The sequence below is a fragment of the Ipomoea nil genome, unplaced genomic scaffold (genome assembly GCF_001879475.1).
Source record: "Ipomoea nil cultivar Tokyo-kokei standard unplaced genomic scaffold, Asagao_1.1 scaffold0666, whole genome shotgun sequence".
Classification (NCBI taxonomy): Eukaryota; Viridiplantae; Streptophyta; class Magnoliopsida; order Solanales; family Convolvulaceae; genus Ipomoea; species Ipomoea nil.
The window spans coordinates 751,550-760,571 of record NW_017617094.1 but is presented as its reverse complement, the minus strand read 5'-3'; the positions used below and the strand labels follow the sequence as shown (position 1 = coordinate 760,571).

At 25.2% G+C, this 9,022-nt stretch overlaps 1 long non-coding RNA gene across 1 annotated transcript; it reads left to right on the top strand.

Moving 5' to 3' along the window:
- Positions 1–767: 767 nt before the first annotated feature.
- On the top strand, positions 768–3,131 carry LOC109174857. Its single transcript, XR_002053187.1, has 3 exons — positions 768–868; positions 2,156–2,212; positions 3,072–3,131. It is a non-coding gene; the product is annotated as an uncharacterized LOC109174857 (long non-coding RNA).
- Positions 3,132–9,022: the final 5,891 nt, after the last annotated feature.

Below are 9,022 nucleotides of genomic sequence, written 5' to 3'. Positions count from 1 at the left end.
TTCATAATTTCAGAACACTAGAAAGTATTTCTGATCTATGCCAATGCATATGATTGGTGAAAACTAAAAATTGTGATTGGCCCCCCGCACCAACCAATCCTCGCTGCGCCCCTGATCTTAACCAAACACACAAACATATGTAAACAAATAAGAACCCAAAATCCATTTTTGAAAATTAGAAATCCAATCCTTAAACCTTTTGAAACGATTTTTGCTTTTGTTCTCAATTATAGAAACTATCATATGCAATGCACATACAATAGAGATACTTTGGAGATAAAGAAAACTGTAAGTGTACAAATTATATACATTAAATTCTTTTTATGTTGGCTAATTTAATTGTCAAAATGATTAGAATACCAATTAAATTGTTAAAGTGAGAGATTGTAAGTGTACAAATGATATACATTAAACCCTTTTTTATGTTGGTCAATTTAATTGTCAAAATGATTAGAATTTATTTTGGATATATCATTTGGACCATCTCCTATCAATGTTTTATTATTGTTTTCTACAGACAAAGGTAGCGCACATAATTCCGTGGTATTCAACAAAATATGGAACTGATCTATTATTTAGCTTGGCTGAATTTTTGTGGTTGTGATTTATTAATGTGTGGATGTGAATGATTGAAGGCGTGTGGATAGCTTTAATGTGGGAATGTTAGTTGAGTGGGAACATATAAAAGGATGGGTATCTCAGAGAACTAGAGAAAAGAGATTTGCAGAAAATGGGAATTTTGTAATGTGATCCAAGAAAGAGGGCTATAGCAAAATAAAACAAAATGGGCTCACATACTAACAAGAGAAAAAAGCTAATTAAGTGCATGCAGGAGTAACGTCAATCGTTATGACACGGTTCCAACTGTGTTAGTACACCGTTATCTTTTTTTTTTTTTTCTTAATTAATTGCGTGATTTTTTTTCTTCATTTTCACATTTCGCGGTTTCACTTTAATTTGAGGTGAGCAATGATTTCGGATATTCATAAATTATGAATTCATTCCTGCACATTCACTTTGGAACCATGCCTACACATTCCTGTCCGAAATCACGGACATTCATAAATTATGAATCTATGCCTGCACATTCACTTTGGAACCATGCCTACGCATTCACTTTGGAACCATGAGATTATGAATTTTCTGTTATGAGATTATGAATCTGCATTACATTCATAATCTTATAACAGAAAATTCATAATTTAATACATATTTTACTTTTATGCGATTATGAATTTTCTGTTATGAGATTATGAATTTACATTACATTCATAATCTCATAACAGAAAATTCATAATTTGATCAAACGCGCGCTGTTAACTTCACATCCGCGATTTTTTATTTTTTATTTTTTATTTTTGCATAAAAACGACGTCGTTTGGACTTGTGTTCACCATTCACGGTGAACACGTTTCCCGGGCATAATTTGCGGAGTAACGTTAGAGGGAAACATTAAAAACTGGAAAGACGCACATGTTCGGCATTTTATAAATCTATATATCTATATATATATATATAAAAGTAAAATCCTCCAAACCAATTTTCCCCCCAAAACTTAGGGCCATTTTTGTAAATTCATATATATTGAAATAATAATTATAGATATAAAAATTTATATATATAGTCATTTATATATACGTGTGATATTATATATATATTAGATGTATATATTGATAGTAATAATATATAAATTAGGTAGTAAAAGAATAATTAAATAATTAAATATAGTAAATATTTTGTGTGATATATATATAGACATTATATACAATTAATATTTAATTTAATCTATATATACTAATAATAATAATAATAATAATAATTTTATTACCATACTTACTTTACTTTCTATATTTTTTAAATAAATTATTATACTTTCCTTTCGAATTACTATTTTTCACCTATAAATACAAATTTTTAGACTTTGACATTCATTCATCTTCCCTCACACTACTGGTTCTTCATGATTTTTAATATATTCGTACGTTTTCTTCAATCCTAGCAAAACTCATTCACTTAATCTCTACTTCAGGTAATTGTTTCTACTCTCCAAATTCTTTTGTTTAAATCTAAGTCTGTTGACATTGATGATGATGATGATCAATGAATAATATGCTTCGCTTATTATTATTATTGGATTTATTTGATTCACATGCAGGTTTCTTATCAAGGTGGTTAGGATGCTATTAAGATTATAGAAAGTTTGCCTTTGAGGGTAAGATTTTATACTCACCAAAATTATTATTTTCCCCGAGTACTGTATGTATTGATATTATATGTGATATTATATGATATATGTTATTCATGTGAACACAAGTACATTTATCGATAAATAGTAATATTGTGAGTGGTGATTCTCGAAATATCGAGAATGAGTTTCGATTTGTAGAACTCGTGCGTTATGTAAATACGGCTTGAAATTTTTGGTGTTGTATACATAGTAGTATTGTGAAATTGTATTAATACTGGATTATGGACTATAATTATATTTTGGACAAATCATGTGGAGAAAATTGTATTTCTTTTTTTTTTTTTTGAAAAATGTATTTGGAGAAAATTATATATTCTGGAGAAAATTGTATTTTTGTGGAGAAAGTATTTATTTGTGGAGAAATAATGAAATTTTGAGAAAATAATATATTGTGTGGTGTCCAAGTAAGAGTGAGTAATGTTTACTTGGACTATTTACTACTCATTGGGCTTAGAATCACATGAGAGTGTATCACATAAGTTATGATTCAGTTTCCAAATTGTTTGAGTGGTAGTAGGTAGGAAAACCTAACTACTTGGATCATATATTACCCAGTGGCTTGGAATCTTCTGGGGTGTGCACATAGGTTTTAGTCCAGTTTCAAAGTGGATTTCAAAAAGTTTGGTTACTTCTCCATAGATAACTATTTATTCTCCATACAAGAAAATGTATAACTCTACATGTATTTTGGAAAAGTATGAAATTATATGAGTTTTGAAAATATAAAAAATTCAAACCATTATTTTACGGGGTGAAGTGAAACTTACTTAGCTTATGCTAATTTTTGTCTACATTATGTTTTTGTGTAAAATTATTTATACAGGTGAACATGGATAGGAATTCGGGATGAACAAGTTGAGAAGGAATAAAGTTTTATTATTTGTTATTTTGAGGAAAATATTATTGTATAGTAATTTCAGTTTTAAGTATTTTGTTGATTTTGAGATATTATTTTATGTTGTAAATTTAGCATAATTACCATAAATAATGTTTAATAATTGACAAATTCTATTAGGCAATAAAAATTAGCATTATAAAATCTTTTGTACTATGGATACATTATTTTTAATTATTTCGGTTTAATAATATTATATCTTATTTATAAAAAATCAAAGTAATACTTTTACTACTATTGAATATTGATTGACTAAAAATAATCTTAATTATTATTGTGGCAATTAATAGGTATTTAGCTTTAAAAAGTCTACAAATATGTGAATTATACAACCATTGAATCAATTAGTAGGACAATTATATTAGGTAATCTAATTAATAATTTATTTTTTAAATTATATCCCATTTTCTTCCGTGGTAAACATATGTTTAATGTAAATTAATTAAAATGTATCAATTGGTAATATTGCATAATTATGGTATATTGTAAATGTATTAATTGCTAATCAATTTATAGTAACGTGAATATTATGTATGGGAATAACATATGAAACACGAATTTGGAAAACGAAATTGAAATTATGCAAATTGAAGAAGGAAATGTATATTATTAATGGGTTGAAAATTATAAAAAAAATTCTAATTGACTGAATAGAAACGGAAATGGAAAATGAAACTTTATATTATTAATTTATAATTCTCACATTCTCTACCTATAAATACAATCCATTGGTGACCCAAAAAAAAAATGGAGAGTTTTTTTTTTTTTTTTTTTTAACCAGAAGTTTCAGTTTCTATGTTTTTTCGTATACAAATTTATAATTGTAAATTTATATTAATAAATAATTATTAAGACAAGTATAATTTATTTTATATTGTTGACACGTTATTTTTAATCATTTTGATTTAATAATATTATACCTTAATTATAAAAATTATACCTAATAATCTTAGTATTAAATGTCATACAATAATTACCATAAACAATGTTTAATAATTGACAAATTCAATTATGCAATAAAAATTATTATTATAAAATCTTTTGTAATATGGACACATTATTTTAATTATTTTGATTTAATAATATTATATCTTATTTATAAAAATTCGAAGTAATACACTTAGTACTATTGAATATTGATTGACTAAAAATTATCTTAATTATTAAGGTAATTAATAAGTATTTAGCTTTAAAAAATTCAAATATATGAATTATACATAGTAGTATGGAATCAATTAGTAGGACAATTATATTAGGTAATCTAATTAATAATTTACTTTTTAAAATTATATCTCAGCTCCTTTTCTACAATTATATATATACTTAATGTATAATATTATTGGCATAAAATAAATTATACTTACCTTAATGTATAATTAATTTTTAATATAATTTTCTAATTTTTATTAATGGTAATTATTCTAATAATTTTCTTTCCTTCTTTCGTGTAATTATTATGATAATTATGGTAATGTGTTTAAATATTGGAAGAGAACAAATATTAGAATTAATATAATTAATGAAATTATTATGGTAATAATATTTATTAATTATAATTAATATAATTATTGAAACTGAGAAATATAAGATTTCTTCCCTTGAAATATTTGTGACAATTTCATTAAATTATAATTAATAAAATATGAAATATAATTAAAGAAATGAAAGTATAAAATTAACAAAACATGAATATTTATAATTTTTTTAAAAAAATATACATACAATTATACACTATAATAATCATACAATTATACATTATAATAATCATACAATATTTAAATGCTACTTTTTAAATTTCTAAATGTAATTTTTTTAATTATAAATCTATCAATATAAATTATAATTAATGAAATTATATTATAGAATTTTTCTATATACATATTAATAAATATTATGTGTATATACAATGTATTATACAATTATATAAGGAAATGTGTCCGATTAGAGTTTAAATTTATTCATACAAAATTTAGAATTTACATTTTTTTATTGATTTCTAAATATAATTCTCTTAGTTAGTATTCATATTTTTAAAATTATAATATATATGAAATACAATTAGGAATAAATAAACTTAATTATGTGATTTTTTTAATAAATTTATCTAAATATACAACATGATTAGAGATTATATTAACCATACAAAAAAAATTCTCACACCAAAAAACATTAACCATACAAAATTTAAATTTAAATTTTGTATATTATGAAAATAGATACTTGACCTAATATATAAAAGTCCAACTATATTATTATATTGTACATTATAATATATTTTCATTGTTTTCTATTTTTAATTTTAAATTCATAAAAAAAAATAAATTCGTGCAACGCACGGGTAAAACACAATCGTTATACCCTGCACCACGGCGTGCTCAGCACTGTGCGTCCCGCGTCTCTCAAAACGACGTCGTTTTGGGAGGCGCGGAAGGGGGTTGACGTGATTATGTGTATTTGTTTATATCATTATGTGTATTTATTTATACAATTATGTGTATTTTTTTTATACAGTTATGTGTGTTTGTTTATACAATTATGTGTATTTATTTATACAATTATGTGTATTTTTTTATACAGTTATGTATTGCATCAGGGCGCACAATGCAATGCGCGCCCTGGTGCATGATATAAATTGCCGGTAAAACACTAAATTTTTAAAAATACAATTTGATAAATATCATAAATTAATTACTACAATATCATTTCTGTTTATAATAATTAAAGAAAAAATAAATAATTCAAATATGTGAACCAATGATTTCAAAATAAAATTAATATACATTTACAAATAAATATAGCATTATTAGATGTACTTTAATTAGTTTTAATTTTCTTAATGAAATGACTTTTCTTTATTACTTTTTTATGGGAGTCTAAGGGAGTGTGTGGGCCGCTGAAAAATATTTTAAAAATAAAAATACTTACTAATAAAAAATAATTTTAAAATATATTTTAACCCCTCATAACATGTGTAAATCTTATATTTTTTAAAAATATAATTTGATAAATATCATAAATTAATTAGTACAGTATTATTTCTGTTTATAATAATTAAAGAAAAAAATAAATAATTCAAATATGTGAACCAATGATTTCAAAATGAAATTAATATACAGTTACAAATAAATATAGCATTATTAGATTTAATTTAATTATTTTTAATTTTATTAATGAAATGACTTTTCTTTATCCATTTTTTGATGGGATACTAAGGGATCGGAGTGTTTGGATTGCTGGAAAATCTATAATCTATAATCTATAATCTATAATTCTATAATATAATTAAAAACAAAATTCTATTTACTTGATTTCCCGCTCAAACAATAGTAAATAGTAAAGGAAAATTAAAAAGGGAACATAAATATTTCACAATAATTCTCTACATCATCATTAATTAAAAATGGAACAAAAATTAGTTAAATTAGAAAATAAATGAATACTAATAATTGACTGAAAATTAAAAATGAAAAAAGAAACAGAAATTAGGTTAATTGTAAAAGGAAATGAATATTAATAATTGATTAAAAATAAAAAATATCCATAATTGACTAAAATGAAAAAGAAAATTGTCTGATTATTGTATTTTAATTTTTCACAATAATATTACAGAGTAGAATAAATTAAATCACAATTATATCATAAATATTTCACAATTTCAAGCAATGAAACATAAATCAAAAATGAAACGGAAATATTTCAATAATAATATCATACATCATAAAGTAAAAGTAAATAAAAAATGAAAAGGAAAGATTTCAATAATAATATTCTACACCATCAATAGTAAAGACATATTTTAAACAATAGTAAAGGTAAACTAAAAATGGAACGGAAATATTTCAATAAAAATATTCTACATCATTAATTAAAAATGGTTCAGATAGGTAAAAATATCACTGCATCTGATATTCTAATTAACTAATTGACTGAAAATAAAAAAGAATAATTATCTGAAAATGAATCTGGTATTAGTAATTGACTGAAATTATAAAAGGAAATGAATATTAATAATTGACTACAAATAAAAAATGATCCATAATTGAAATGAAAAAATAAATTGACAGATCATTGTATTTTAATTAAAAAATGGAATAGAAATTAAAAATTGGACAAAATATTTCAATAATAATATTCTACATCATCAATAGTAAATGCATATTTTAAACAATAGTAAAGTTAAATTAAAAATACAGCGAAAATATTTTAATAAAAATATTCTACATTATCAATTATAACTGGAACAGAAATTAGGTAAAAATATCAATGGATCTAATATTCTAATTGACTAATTGACTAAAAAAAGTAAAAATAAAAAAGAATAATTGGCTGAAAATGAATTTGATATTACTAATTGACTGAAAATATAAAAGGATCACTAATTGACTGAAATTCTACCATTATATATTTTCACCCGAGTCACCCATCCTTTTGGACTAAAGGTGTTAGCTCTAGACGAAGATAGACAAGATTGTGTTGTTACTACCAATGTTGTCTACAAAGAGGTTTCAATAGTATGTAAATACAATTTGTGATTTTATGTTTTTTTAAATGGAAAAATTGCTATATATCTAGACAAAAAATATATTTTCCATACAAATAAATTAGGGTATCAATTCATTTTTATAACTGAGTTGCTAGAGAACGAGCACATTTGACTAATTTATAAAAGTACTGAACAATGATAAATAAAATCTCCAAAGTTACAGCACCGCATGCATACATCTACATATTAGCTATTAATTTGAGCAATTAATAACATAAAAACACATAAATGATCCAAACCATACATTCAATTGCACTATATAATATTTGATGTTTTAATTTAAATAATTATATATCGATCCAAATATTCTTAATATATTACAACAAATCCATTCCGTGCATCGCACGGGCGCAAATACTAGTATTATATAAAAGGATGGGTTTCCGGCCTTTTCAGTTTTCACCTTTTGCTTTGTGACACGGATTTCTATATATGACACCATTAGGAAAGTTTACACTCATGCGTGTTGTTTCTATTCACAAACCTTAGCAATATGAGCATCCAGGGTAAAGTTTGTAGTGTGCAATTTATGTCATGATCATGTGACCAACCATGCGATCGTGTAGGGACCGTTTGGAAGTTTATTAACTCTCAAGTAGTCAAGTGACTCCACTACAAGTACTTGTTTGTTGTTAGCATTTCAACAAAATTGTTGAAAATTAAGGTGGATCTCTTAGTCCACAATAGCTATTCAAAAGTAACCTTACTCATTCTAACTAGCAAAGGACCATGAAAGATAAAACAACTTAAGTTGCTCATATCTAACTAGCTTAAACCAAGAATTACCTTTAAAGGTGACCCTCTATTCTCTATACAACTTACATCTACACAACTTTCTAGTCGTAAAAGCCAGTTCACAACTACCTAACAGATATTTTGAGGTTTGTATGACTAGAATTGCGAAGGGAGGGGCTGACCCTCTAGTCTCTATACAACTTACATCTACACAACTTTCTAGTCGTAAAGGCCAGTTCACAACTTTCTAGTCGTAAAGGCCAGTTCACAACTACCCAACATATATTTTGAGGTTTGTATGACTAGAATTGTGAGGGGAGGGGCTGAGAAATCGAGTCCATTAACTAAGGCCATGTTTAGTAAATTGTTGATAGTTGTTAGCTGATTTGGTTAATTGGAGGGTATAACTAGTTGATAACATTAACTGATTGTAGAAAGGTGCTTGGTAAATTAGTTATTAACCAGTTGCAAAAATCGTGCCTAGGTACTAGGCGGTCAGCTTTCAAAGCGCCCGCCTAGGCATTCTAGGCACTCTAGGTGCCCTAGGTGGTCCCCAGGCACCTAGAGGGCGCCTAGCGATTTTTTCAACATTGCTATTAGC